The sequence below is a fragment of the Uloborus diversus genome, chromosome 10, assembly GCF_026930045.1.
Source record: "Uloborus diversus isolate 005 chromosome 10, Udiv.v.3.1, whole genome shotgun sequence".
NCBI classification, from domain to species: domain Eukaryota; kingdom Metazoa; phylum Arthropoda; class Arachnida; order Araneae; family Uloboridae; genus Uloborus; species Uloborus diversus.
Genome location: NC_072740.1, coordinates 90,362,331 through 90,376,864, shown reverse-complemented (window position 1 = coordinate 90,376,864; position 14,534 = coordinate 90,362,331). Strand labels below are relative to the sequence as shown.

General features: G+C 35.4%; 1 protein-coding gene across 1 annotated transcript in view; it reads left to right on the top strand.

Moving 5' to 3' along the window:
• Positions 1 to 1,283: 1,283 nt before the first annotated feature.
• Positions 1,284 to 14,534, top strand: part of LOC129231717 (alpha-tocopherol transfer protein-like) — a 44,050-nt gene continuing 30,799 nt past the window's right edge. The window contains exons 1-2 of the mRNA XM_054866080.1: positions 1,284 to 1,344; positions 8,106 to 8,202. The gene's annotated coding sequence lies outside the window, so the exon portion shown is untranslated. The remainder of the gene's footprint in view (positions 1,345 to 8,105; positions 8,203 to 14,534) is intronic.

The window sequence follows — 14,534 nt, the reverse complement described above, 5'->3', positions numbered from 1 at the left end:
GGTTTACCAACTCTATAAATTGGGTACATGCAATTGCATCATTTGCTCGTAGCTCGATTAGCTTTTCCTTAACAAAAGCATGTCACTTCTTCATACATTGCACCAGTTTTCTCTTTCGTTAGTTGCAGAACTCTACAGCAGCAATGTTTCACTAGGGTGCATGTCTTTGAATATTCACAGCCACAAAATATTGTTTTTAGTTTTTTACACGTAATACATGTATCTGCTTTACCATACTCGAAAGGAAACTTCACTAAAATATAAAAATTTCATCTACAATAGAAATATCACTGTATACTACCTAGATTTGTCTTACTTTAGTGTAATTTATGTCCTTGCTTATGCTATTTCAGTGGAAGTTATAGATTGAAATCGAAACATGAAATCGCTATTAAATTTTCTGATTTTCCTCAACTGTAGTCTGTCATTACAATAGCACTCCTTTGTATCTTGATATATGCCTTTTTCTAGTGGATAAATGACTCTGCTTCTTTACTGCATGTGTATCTGTTGTATTTTAATACGCCATTCACTACTATCCAGGGGCGTAGCAAAGGGGGTATAGAGGGGTCATGGTCATACCCCCCTTCCCTGAAGCAACAAAACTATTTGTAAGAACACACATGGCAAGGGCATGAAATTCCGCTTTCGGCCTTTAATTTCGAAAACATTTGACCCCTCCTCTGAAAAATGTACGCTACGCCACTGCTACTCTCTACCTATTTACTTCAAAGTTTTTACTACTTCATTGCTGATTCAAGGTTCATGCTCGCTACTATAGCTCGTCATTTACATGATAACACTGTGTGTGAAAAAAAAAAAAAGTGTTCTGTATTAACGGGAAAGTAAGAGTAAAAAATAGGCAAAGGAAAATATAAAGCAGTGTCTGCAGCAATGAAGAATCCCTTGAACTATCCTGTCACCCGATTGAAAAAAAAGTAACTTCAAGAAAGATTATTTCTTTAATTTCTTCGCGCTTCTGTAATGGGTGCGATCCTCATAAACCCTTCATAAAAACGCTAAGAACAAAAATAAAATCACAAAAAAGTAAGGTGCTCCATGAGCTTGAATGTTCATTTTCTGCGGCAGCCGAAGGCGGCTAATCTAGCCGCCAGGGCGGATAGTGAAATAGTAAAATTGGAAATAATTAAACATTTTCAACAGTGAATGTAGTGCTTTTGAAGAAAACAGTAAGTGCTATATTAGATTTTAAAATATGTTTCTTTTTTTTTTCAGTAGTTATGGTTGAATTGTGAGAGCATCCGAGGACATGTGAGAGGGAACGAAATAAAGCCCGTGATTGCTTAAAAAGCAAAACTACAAGTTGCAAACTGTTTTAAAATAGTAAGTATACATTTTTTTTTTCAAATTAAGTTCCTTAAACTAACATTAATTAAATTCGCAGGTTTAGGGTTATGCCTCTCTTGATTTAATTTCGTGATTACTCGTAAATTTCACGATGTTAAGGGGTATGGAGGTACCCCCCCCCCCCTCTCCCACAAACACTACCCTTGATTCAGTGGCGCACACAGGAATTTTGCAAGGGGAGGGTCCAAGGTTAAAAGTCTCATTCTCATATCATACCCCAATACGTCGTCAAATATATTGACTTGATTTTATAGATTCCCGAGAAAGAAAAACAGTAAAAAATAAACTATTGAATAAATAATTCGCATTATTTAATGAAATTAATTATTATTGAATAATTATTGAATAATTAATTCGCATTATTTATGGCTGTTAATGTTGGGAAATGTCAAGTGCTACATTTAGGGCATGGAAATAAATGTACAAGTTATTATTTGCAAGGTTCAGTCATTAGTCAGGCAGACAAAGTTACTGATCTGGGGGTCCTAATAAGTCAGGATTTAAAGTTTAGCCAACAGTGCAGCATTGCTAGCAACAAAGCCAATAAGATGCTTGGGTTTATCAATAGATCTATTTCAAATAAATCTAAAGAAGTTCTTCTGCCCTTATATAGAAGTTTGGTAAGACCCCATTTGGAGTATGCTGTTCAGTTTTGGTCTCCTTATCTTAAGAAAGACATTAATGTATTGGAAAGGGTTCAAAGGCGGGCTACAAGGCTAATAAGTGGACTTTCCCACTTAGATTATGATTCCAGGCTTAGAAGGCTAAAAATGTACAGTCTTGAGCAAAGAAGAGACCGAGGGGACATGATTCAGCTGTTTAAATTTATTAAAACGAAAGATGTTACGGGGCTAAAGTTTAGCACTGAAAACAGGACAAGGGGTCATTGTTTTAAGCTATTTAAATCTCAGGCTAACATGGATATTAGGAAAAATTATTATTTTAGCAGGGTGGTAGTGGAACCTTGGAACAGCTTACCGAAAGAGGTGGTAATGAGCAAAGGAGTAGACAGTTTTAAGAGGGCCATTGATCTTCACTGGGGATTGTAAATTGACTAGGACCAGTCTAGCTGGGCCCAGAGCCTGTTGCTGGTCGTCACTTTTGTATTTGTATTTGTATTTGAAATATACTTAAATAAATAACTAGAAAGCAAAATAATTTACCCTTTTACTTTTCTCGTAATTAAAAAATGGATTCAAGTTCATAGAATCTTATTTTAATCTGCAATTGTAAAACTAAAAACATGGTTATTGCAGTGCATTCATTTATGATCACTATTCTGCGTTTAACATGAGGATTTTATTTTTTCACTTATAAGAACTGAAACTATTGTTACCTTTGTTTGAAATTATTCTATGAACAAAATACATAGAATCGTAATCAATAGGGGGGGAAAACAAGACTTATGGGAGGGGTCCGGACCCCCTGGACCCCTCCCTTGTGTGCGCTACTGCCTTGATTAGAAAACACGCTGGTAATACACATTACTTGTAAGGTATGTTAAGACCAAGCTTTTCCTCCTTCCCGGGAAAAAATTTCTGCTGCGCTAGCATGAGAATTAACCTCCCGAAACCCTTGGTTTGAATATGTACCCTTTTGCATCTATGCTACTAAAATCAGAGCCCGTTTGTCTGTGTGTCTGAAACCCAATTTCCTCCTGATTGCCAAAATCTTCCAGGTCAGAATGATATCTGATACCGTTGGATACAAGACGTCCAGGGGAAACCTGTCCACCCTGTCTCATCCTTCTAAACATCTAAACAATACCGAAACGGAGAGTTGATAAAAATGCCATTAAAGTCAATTGTAACCAGTTGCTGGAGGCGTTGAGCTGCCGCAGCTTGCAAACGGGGATTTGTGAGCGAAGTGAGCAGGGATTGGATCCCCCAGTATTAAATGTTAAGGACTGTTATAGACAACCTCCCGCTCTTCCGGGAGGAAGTTCGTCGTGAGGAAGTTCTATCTGTGCTACTTGTTGACGTGTCCTGTTGTTGTCTTGTTCCAGCTAAGCTGACAATTTGGGGTGCGCTGCTTCCCTTTTCCAACTGTACCGTAATTTGGTGTAAAGTCCGACTTGCACATTACATACATGCCACAAAGACCCATTTATAAGGTAGGCAACCATTCACAGCATAACAACACATTCATACTAAGAAAGGACAGGGACAGGAGAGGAAAATCACATCCATGCCCTAGCCGGATTTAAACCCGGAACCTTCCTATCGCAGTCAGACTCCTCTGACCACTAGACAGGGCGGGCGGCATCTGTTCTAGTAATAATGCAAAAATACACATCTCAGTATTAAATTTATAGGGTCTTGCACAGATAAAAAAAATAATAATTTAAAAAGCTATTTCAGATTTATGCATATTCCTTTTTTTTATTATGATTAAGCTCCATATCTCAAAAGGTTTATACCACAACAATAATACACTTCTCCGTGTGCTCCTTTCGTAGTTGTGAGTTCTTAACGCTATTCAACTTTGCGCCTAGTACTATCGCAGCCAGAATGTGGTTTGGTCATAATAGTTCTCACATGAATATAAGCTGCTGTATTAGGATTGATGATAAGTGTAAAGAACAAATGTTGACCCCAAAACCCCCCTCACCGCCAGGTATCAATCTGTTGTTACCAATGAAAACGCATCTTTTTTTTTTTTTTTTTTTTAATTTCAATATTAGGAACTAGTGTGCAAACCTTTTGTCATGGACAAACACCCACAAGAAAAGAATGCACCGAGTTTTTTCTTTCATTGGCGGCATTTTCAGTTACCTGAAAATTTCTTTGATTGCTAGGAAACCTCACTATAATATAATAATGAAAACTTAAATAAGTGACAATCAGAAGAGCTTTGTAAAACATATTTCTGGACGCAGAAATTAATTATTTGTCCTCGTGTCTCCAATATCGAAGAGGTCTTAAATTATGTCGAAACTTTAAGAAAAGTCGCCAAATATAGTGAGTAATAGAAGACATCTTTCTTACGATTTGTAGATGGATGCAGACAGGGAAATTGAGTGATCAATTTCTCGTCAAGTGTCTTTAAATTTGGAAAATTTCTTAAAATTTCGACATACTTTAAGACTTTATATCCTGACAAAATGTGGACGAGGGCAATTAATTTTTGTGTCAAAAATATGTTTCAAGATGCTCTTGATCGACTCTAGTACCAATTTAAAAATTTGTATTCATTTTTACTTTTTTTTTTAAATAATTTTCTTTATCAGTGAAAAACAGTTTTTACAGCGTATTTTCTTCTCCAAATGCATCTCACTTTAATTCTTCTTTCAGCAGGTTTTGAAAAAGTAAACATTGGTAGCACAGTAGAACTTTGATTATCCGAAGTTCTTTTAATCGAAACCTCGTTTAACCGAAGACGGCTCTTCTTGATTTTCATTTTTTGGCAGTAAACAACATCACTTCACGGTCACTAGAGGCAACCATTTCTACTGACCTGAATTATTTGTTAATTTCTATCACTCCCCCCCCCCCCCTCCCCCAATCCCAGTAGTGACCTATCCCTCTCACACCGATGTTCCTTTATTTATCTTTTATTATTTCCTTTACTACTATTATTGTTATTTTGCTTTCCTAGTACGTACGCTTTTCTTTTGTCAACGGTACAAGTTCATATTATATTTTCCAATTCTGTGTCATAACAAAGTAACCTTTTATGTAACCATGATCATGTAATCAATGGATTTTTTTTAATCAATAAACACGTACGTCATTCAGGGCAAACCAACCCGAGAAGATCTTGCATTCATTCGGACCCTGAATGATGGCGCTTATCCCCCCCCCCCCCCAAGACCATCAGTACATTTCTTGAACACTAAATAATTTTGGTCTTTAAAATGTTTTAAATTTGAAAACGTTCGAATGTGTGAAATACTGCTGTATTCAGTACACTGTTTTAAAAAGTCCTGACATTTTACTGTAGAAATTACTGGCCTCCATGTTGCCAGTAACTTTTACCTCAAAATTCTGTATTTAATGTAATTTTACTGTAAAATTTTACAACAGAATACACGAGAGTTATAAAACGAAAAATGCGAGCAGCAGGTTTGATCTCGGGACCTTCGGATTGGCAGGCGACTTTGCTGCCTACCCACGAGTTGGGATACATATACCAACATACGAGTTGGGGAGTGAGTGGAAATACGGTGTTATCTGCTTCGCACTGTTAGTCACATGGTTTGCTACAATCGTTTATTTTTTTCGGTACAATTTGCTGTTTTTTTCTGTTCTGTAAACAATCCATTTTACAGTAATATTTGCAGTAAAAGTTTCCTGAACTTTTAACAGTGTACTTATTTCTTCATCACATTCATTATGTACTCTTTTTTTTTTTTAATCAAAGAACACCAGATATAATTAAATGCATTATCGTTAGCACAATAACGATTTATGTATGTCTTATTGTGCTGCATTTTCTGGGTAATATCTACTGAACAAATTATTCTATCAATCAATGCTAACAAATTAAAGACTTTCTTTCAAAATCGAGCAGAGTTACTTCTTGGAGCTGTAAGTGTGCTGGTATTACTGAACTGCATTAATAACGCAAAAAGAAAACCATATAGTTCTGAATATCCTAGCAATAAGTTTTGACTCTTTTATTAGTTCATTTCTTTGTTGTCAGACAACTGACTTCAAATCCCACTTTTTATTCAACTAATTATAACGTAGCATTTGTTACGTAATTTAAATAAGGTCATAGTTATAGGTGAGAGCAAGAGAAAAGTGGATGCACTTAAAAACCCGTTGTGATTTGCTCTTAATGTTCTTGCTCTTCGCGAAAATCTCTTGCTGGACAACTTTTACAAGAAAGCTTTGATTTCGGACGAAAATTAGTTCGAAAAGACATTTTGTTTTCCTTACTCTTAAACTCTTCTACAAATTGCGTTTCAAACGTAATTTAGAGGAAACAATTACTATATTTCGGCCGATTAAAGAACGCTGTAACCTATTTATTACCAGGTTGGACCACATTTTATAATCAATTTTTCAATTCGATTCTGTAGGAAAGAGTGAAACAAAATATAAAGAAAACTGCGTAGATTGAACATATTGAAAAACTTGTAGTTTCGCGAAATGTTGAAACAATACCAGAAAATGTTTGAAGATTTTTCAGAAAATCTTCGAACATTCTCTAATTTTTTTAACTTAATAATATCAACTCTAAACACATTGGTCAGGCAAAAATGTTCTGACACCAAAATTTTAACAATTTTAACAGGTTAATAAAATTTAAAACAGTTTCTTTCTTTGTAGTCTTGATGTGCAATGTCTACGGCTTTGTCGGCCGATTTTGCTATCTAATATTCTATCCGACGAGAAAGGCACCATCGCTATTTAAAACTATTTTTAGACTTGAATCTTCTAGAAGCAAAGAGGCGTAAATTCCAAAATTAAAAATTTGGAGATAACTTAGTGAAAATGGTAGAATGACTACGTGTGTGTCGTTCATGAGCAAGCGGGTCAAAAAGAACGACTCTTTTAAATGAACGGTACAGTACGATATTCTATAAATTGACGTTATTTTAAACGGTGAACGATGTTGAACATTGCACACATTTGTTTCAGTTCGTTTACATTTACTAGTCTTGTTTCTAAGTATTCTTTACTAGTCTTGTTTCTTGTAACTAAGTTATACATAGTTTTTCTTTTCTGTACTTTACAATAAAGCATTCGGCATCATTTGCTCTTCAACTTTTTGTCGCCATCTTGTTTACGTCATTAATAAATTACATTTGTTATTTTTACATCTTATTTTCCGGGTTTTAAAAATATTCATAACTTAATTAATTTAACTTTTAATAATTTATTTTCGGTAATTTTTGATGAACCATTTAAAAATTTTAAATAACTTTTTCAAATGAATAAAGTCGTTCAAATGAACGAGTCCAATGAACGGGTAAAAGAAAAGAACGGTCCTCTAATAAACGGATTATTAAACATTGCCCATGCCTAGAAGAAACTAGCATCTGCTTTGGGGCAAGAGATGTTACTAGTAGCAGTAACCTTGCTAGGTACTGCTGTAGAGCATGACTTAGAAAACATTTTCAACCAATGCCCACTTGTGGTTTAAACGCACGTATTTCACTCAAAACTGGGTAAAAGTTCTCCTACGACCATTAGCTGCTCCAATTTCAAAGAAAGAGGCAGGAGAACTTTAGGTCCTCAGATCCTGAACTTTATACGCAGTACACTGCTATCCTCATATAAATAATAACCGATGATTGAGTAACCCACGTACTTCAACAATGAAACTCGCGCCACGGCATGATAATTTGATAAAATACGTTTTGGTAATGTTTAACATGCAGGGAAAGGCTTTATTGTGACAAGGCTGAACTCGATCTCATAACTGAGCTGTTTTACTGGCAAGACTCGTTTCAGGGGAATGAAAGAAACGAAAAAATGGTCAACTATGAACGTTATCTTCTGGATTGTTAGGGTTAATCCACTGGGGTTAGGGTTACCATTTCAACTATCAAAATATCACCAAACAGGCAATGGCTTCGTTCAAATGTAGAAGAGTAGAAGGAATTTTCAACCGTCACATACCTTGACGGGCGACTTTCTAGTTTTCTAAGGAAACATAGAATCAATATTAGTGATTAAAAAATTGCGTTACGCAATATTTACTAGCTTACTAAATAGCAGATTCCAGAGGTGTGTTTTATTTTTCTAAAATGTCATGCTGACTTAACTCATTTTTTAACTTTATAGGAGATTCAAACCTACAGGAATAGGCATTGAATTACTGAAAACGTGTACTTAATATACAAGAAAGCTGGATAAGCTTCTGAAAAAGAGAGGAGGAAAGGTAAGCTGATATTGTGTTAAAAACTCAAGTGATTATAAGTGAAATTAAATTATTTCAATTTTCGTAACTTAGTTTTAATAATAAACACTGTTTTGGAGTTTAAAAGAAGTCATGCGTTGTTTTTTACATAGCGTTAAATTTAAAAATTTAATCCTAAGTTTAAATTATTTTTCAGCTATGAAAAGCCTATTTATTTATTTAATATTGCTACCAAAATTATGGTGAAAAAATTAAATTTGAATGAGTGTAATTGCATTTCTTTGCAATGACGTACTTTGTATTCTCCCCCCCCCCCTATAATTAAAAAAAAACTAAAAATTACAGCATCAATAATCTCAGTAAAATAACTATATGGAAGCAGAGTGTTACAAGAAAGACAGTATACCAATTCTTAATTTTCTGTTTGGAAAAACATTTACTCGTGAGTAGTAAAAAAAATGAAATTTTAAAAAGGAGAAAAAAAAAGCTTGTAAAGATAATAAAAATATCTTTATTCATAAATTCTAGATTTGACAGTGAATGTTGCAGTGCAACATGTTTCTCACAGGATAAACCTGTTTTTTTTTTTTTTTTTTTTTTTTTTTGAAAGGTATTCCGCGACTGAAGAAAAGTTAATAAAATGCATCAGCATAAAAAAAAATTTACAAATATGCAATCAGTAATGAAGAGTTTAATAATTGATGACACATCTCAACGATGAATTTGTGATTGCATTAGAACAGTGGTTCTCAATCTCCCTAGAGCGTCGCGCCCCTTAGGGAGCGTGGAAAAATTTTAAAAGAGGCGTAAATGTAAAAAAAAAAAAAGAAAAGAAAAAGAAAGAAAAAGTGACTCAGTATAAGTGCTCAGTTTCATGACAAAATGTAGCTACTTTCAACATTATCGACTTCTTTTGAGGTTTTTAATGCAGTTTTTCTCCACACATATCTCTAAATCTGGATTTTCAGCTCTAGTTTTCATAAGGTCAAAACATTGACCAAGACTCTGAAAGTAACCAGAGGTAGCACTGTCACAGTTGCAACGTAAACTAAAAAACATCCACCAACAAATCTGAGAGAACTACAAGGAGCAACTATGAGAGAAGTCACAGTGATTCCGCAGGATATGGTTCAGAGATAAATGCGAAGTTTCGAAAAGAAATTTAAAAACTACATCAACATTGATTTCACGTATAAAGTTTATGGAAGGATTTTTTTCAAGACATAATGGAAAATTATAACCTACTGTATATATAATTCTTGGATACAAATTGGTCTTTCTGTATCTTGCTTTATATTTTTTTGTTGACTTTGTAAATTGGTACGCTATATTTGCCGCCCTGTATAAAAAGCGAACTGGGTTGATGAAAAATGATGTTTGAGAGGGAAAACGCTTAACACAGGAAATGTTGAATCGAAATTTCACTGTACTTTTTCCAGTAATAAGTTGCTAAAAATATCATTTTAGAAACTTCCATTTGGGAAAGCTACTAGGGGCTATCTATAAATGATGACAATTTTTTTTTTCAACAAATTTGTCACAACAACCCTTCTCCTCTTCTTTTTCGCAAATTGTCACACTTCACATTACCCCTCTCCTCCCCTTTGTCAGGTGTCACGCTGCTTTTCATAAGCACATTGCTATAAAAAAGTGTGATGTCACACGTCTTGTTACCTCTCCCCTTCCTTTTATCACAAACTGGAACAATTTCACGAATCCCCTCCCCTCTCAGCGTATCATCAATCGTGGACGACCCCATAGATCAATTTTATTATTGAGTCTTCCGACTAAAAAACTTCAAACACCGGTTTTATATCATAACTAAAATAGCAACACCTTCACCAACATCATGACATACTTCAATCCGTAAGCAAAAGGCCACAGTGATCAATGTCCTCCCTGGTAAGTCCAGGAAACATCTAAAAGTCTAAAATTTAAATACGCATAATGTTTCTCAGTCTATCTAGTTGTATCTCCCAGTCGTTCACAGAATTGACAAAATAGGTAACCTACAAAAATTGACCCACATCAGTGGCTGAATAATTTCAACAGCCAAAGACACCCTGAGGCCATTTTTTGCAGTGAAAGTTGAAATCCGCTCTCTTGAGCTGAAACCAGTCTTCGGCGAAAGCCGAAGAGTTTCAACTGTTGAGAGGGTTCTGCGAAGTTTTGTTTTCAATGTTTCCGCGTTTCGATTTTTTCGGAGTAGCTTCTCAATCGAATTTTACGCTAAGGTAAGTTTTATGTAGCAATATTTTTCTCACTACCAAACTTTTCTCTCATATATACTTCACTTATTTTTCCCCTGCTATTATTATAATTTTAAGCAAATTTTTCTTTGAAAAATATAATGCGCGTCAAAATTAAAATTTATTTACCTGAAATAATTTTGTTCGATATTTCATGTGCACGTGGATTTTGTATAAGACTGTTTCTCGCTATTTGTGATTCACAAAAACTAATATAATGTGTTTTATGAAAATGTTATGTGCAAATAATAAATATTTCTGTGAAGATTTATAATGTTTACATATTAACTTTTATATGGAACTGAAAATGCATATTTACAGTAGAGAAAGTACGTGTTTTTTTTTAATCAGAAACTAATTTAGCAGATTAGCGGCACAATTTCTTAACAATCACTATGTGGCATTTTTTATTTACCGATAAGATTTCCTTTTAAAGCCCTGTTTATAGTTCCTTAAGCACAAATATAATGAAATCGGTGGGAACCGGACCAGAAATCCGTTGTATAGGCCAGTAGGCATGCATCCTCAATACATGCTATATACTTCATATGAGGTAGTGAGAGGCAAAGGGATGCAAGTGACGAAATTTAAAATTTGGAGATAGCCAGCACAAATGGTAGGTGAACCCCTCCTCTGTCTTGGGGCAAGAGTTAGTACTAGTAGCCCTGGTAGGTGCTGCTGTGCAGCGTGATTTAGAAAAAAAATTCAATGAAAGTTTACCTAGGACGTAATCTTTATACCCTTTTTACTCAAAACTTGAAAAAGTTCATTTACATCCCTTTGTTTCTCAGTGCTTCTCTCTCTCAGAGTTATAGCGTAACGAGGAGTAGGCAGAGAAAACTCTGGTGCGAAGATTCTTCGTTACTAAACGAATGCCAAGCTGCAGCCGAAAAAGGCGCCCCCATTTGGTATAACCTTCTTCCGCGAGCGTAACGAGCGCGGACGTCGGCAAGCGAAGGGGAGGAAGTCCCTTAGTGATATTTATATACATAAAGCTGGCTGTATGTCTGTGCGTGTTCCTTGCATAATTCCGTTGTTTACCTTGGATCTATGCCAAATTTGGCCCAGAGGTCTTTTGATGCTTAGGAATTCACGTAGGGTATTTTTTGCCACCTGTGACGGCAAAGTTCTTTCTGGTGAAAAACCCCATCCGTGAACTGGAATGCTTGCGCTTGTTAGTAAGAATGAATTTTTGGAATTTCAATGAAATCCAAAGAGACTAATAATTCCAATTTTGAGTCATAAAATTGTTCTTTTCGACACGTTGACGGGAAATTTTACACAATGTATTTTTCTATTTTTAAAGCCTAATTGCTACCGTATTACCCCGCACTATCCGGCATGCCGCAAAATTCGGGGGTCACCAGATTTTCAATAACATTTGCCTGGTCCTTTCGGGCAAGCGGGAAAAATCCGAGGTTATGAAAGAAAAATTAATGCTATAAAAATATATGTTCAGCTTAAAAATGAATATATGTTCTATATATATCTTATTAGTATTAATAAATAGTTTAATTTTGTAAAAATATTTACTAACAATGTCATTTGTTATTTTAACAAAAAAAAATATTGTTTAATAACGAATAATTTTATGAAAAGGAAATTAAACTAAGCCAACATTTAAGCAGTAAGTTACCGCCCCTAAACCAGGGTTAAAGAATTTACCGTAGCTATTCAATAAATAAAAAATCAAACTTATCTCTCTTAATGGAACCTAAAAGCACCGTTTATACGTTTTTGAAGGGACTGTATGAAAAAAAGGTATAAATGAAAAAACGTATAATAGGTGCACGTTAATGTGTATTAGACTCTGCAGGGACCAATTTAAAAAACGTGTAATTGATAAAAACGTATAAAAGAGAAACGTATAAACGGTGCTTCACTGTAATTTATTTTTAAAAAATATGAACAAATCGCAGTAACAATGATTGCTTCTGAATGGATTACTTTGTTGGAGTATAATTAAATCCGTTAAAAATGACGTACCCTAAATAACAAGAACATATTTATGCAATACACAATTTTTTTTTGAAAGAAGGTTACTTTCGGGATTTATTATTTTTTTTCCTTACAGTGGTTTACTTTCTGATTGGAACTGAATAGGGAAATTTACTTTTGTTTTCTTGCAAAATAAGCCTCAAACTATCTGGCATTCTGGAAAATTCGAATTTTCCGGCATGCTGGTCAAACTTGTTTTTTTCCGGCATGCCGTCAAATTCGGGGTAATACAGTTAACATGCGTCACTTGACAAAACATTTATTTTCGAGCTAGACCGCGCACCACCGGTTGGTTCTGGTAGATATCTGAACTGGATGTAAGCCGGCATTCGAGATCACCGACATCACAGAGCAAGTGACGACTACAGACAATTCAACAGATAAAGAATAAGGCTTGGACAGTAAATTTTATTTAAATGGCGTGCTTTATGTAATTTACTAATGAATTGCAATTTTTAAAGAAATATTTTTTCATATTTAACGTACAATTATGCATTGAAATTATGGAGTGGATTGAGTTGGTAGGAAAAAAAACATTCGTCTTTCTACCGCTAGGATATTCGCTTAAACTTTAATAAACATTTTAACTCGAGTTACTATTTCAGCCCCTTACTTTCGGTTTTTCGTTTGTGACACTATTTTAAGAATTCTAGACAACTGATTACTTTATCACTTCCAATCAGGGCTGCGAAGTCAAAGGAAAAAATTCCAACAGTCGGAGTTGATAATTTTCCCTCAAAATTTGCAACTGTGCCAATGCTTGTGGATTGGAGCCGGAGTCGGTCGGACTGAGTTTGGGGTACAGTAGGAGACAAAGGATCTAAAATTCCCGCAGTCGGAGTCGGTCATTTTCCCTCTAACCCCGCAGCTCTGCTTTCAACCCCCAAAAGCCAAAAATCTTATAGGTAACATGATTTGACGTAGAACCCCCCCCCCCCCACCCCCCCCCCCCACCCCTCCCCAAAGAAAAATGTTTTTTTTCTTTCTTTTTTTTTTTTTTTTCGTTTGGCTGGTTGTATAATTTAGACAAGAAAGCATCGGCAAGTAATCAAAGGGATTCGATGAATCGAGTTACTTAGCTAAACATATGACGAAATTGATTGTTTTTAAATGAAACCGGTTTCATTGCGAAAATCGCCTAAAATATTCATCTGTCGCATATATTAATACTACGAAGAAAAGGTTTGGTGTAACTTCTAAAAACCAAACCAAACCCAGAGGCTCAACAGCCCATGCAGACCAAGGCCGACTGTGCCCATCATTTCAGTTTTCCTGACCTAGGCTCTGGGGTGCAAGGGAGATGTTCTCCCAGTTATGTGGTCAGCCGAATGTGGACTCCGCCCCCCCCCCCCCGGGCTTAGTTCCCAAACACATTTGGTACTCATTGGTTTAACTTCCAAAAAACAATAAAGAACCTCGCATTTTAGAGATTGAACTATTTATAAAGTCGAATTAAATAGAAAAAGAATGAGAATAAAAAGCCATAATTATTGAAAATGGAGAATTATATTTATTTGTCGCTTGGGGGCTTCTAAAAGGGAAATAGTCAAAATCGTGAATTGCGAGGCAGGCATAAAGGAACAGTTGAATTTTTAGCACAGCGCTTTTCCGCCCTGATTTGCATTTTGACATCCGACAAAAGTGAATGCGTTTTCATCCATAAGCTCTCTTACTTAGCTTTGAAGAAACTTTGTAACCCCGAATCATGTGTCTGCAGTACTAGGGTTCGTACGCTCCGGGAAAACCTGGAATTGTCAGGGAAAATGACATAGTCAAAAATGTCAGGGAAAAGTCAGGGAATTTTTAAAATGTATCCCAAAAAAAAAATTTCCCAGAGAATTTTGTTCTATGAGATCTAATCTTCATTCTTATCGATGTTTCTTGAAAAAAATTGCAAAAAATTTGAGGCAAGATGACGGTGTCAATAAAAGAAGTAGCGACCCAAAAAAAACTTCCGCAGCCGCCATTTTTGACTCTCAATTGTTCCCAAGAAAAAAATTCCTCAGGTGAACAGGAATTATGTACAAACTCAACAGGGAAGAAGACAATTTACTGCTTCGGAAGCACAACCTGAAGATGGGAATGTCGTTAGGGGAATTTTTTTTT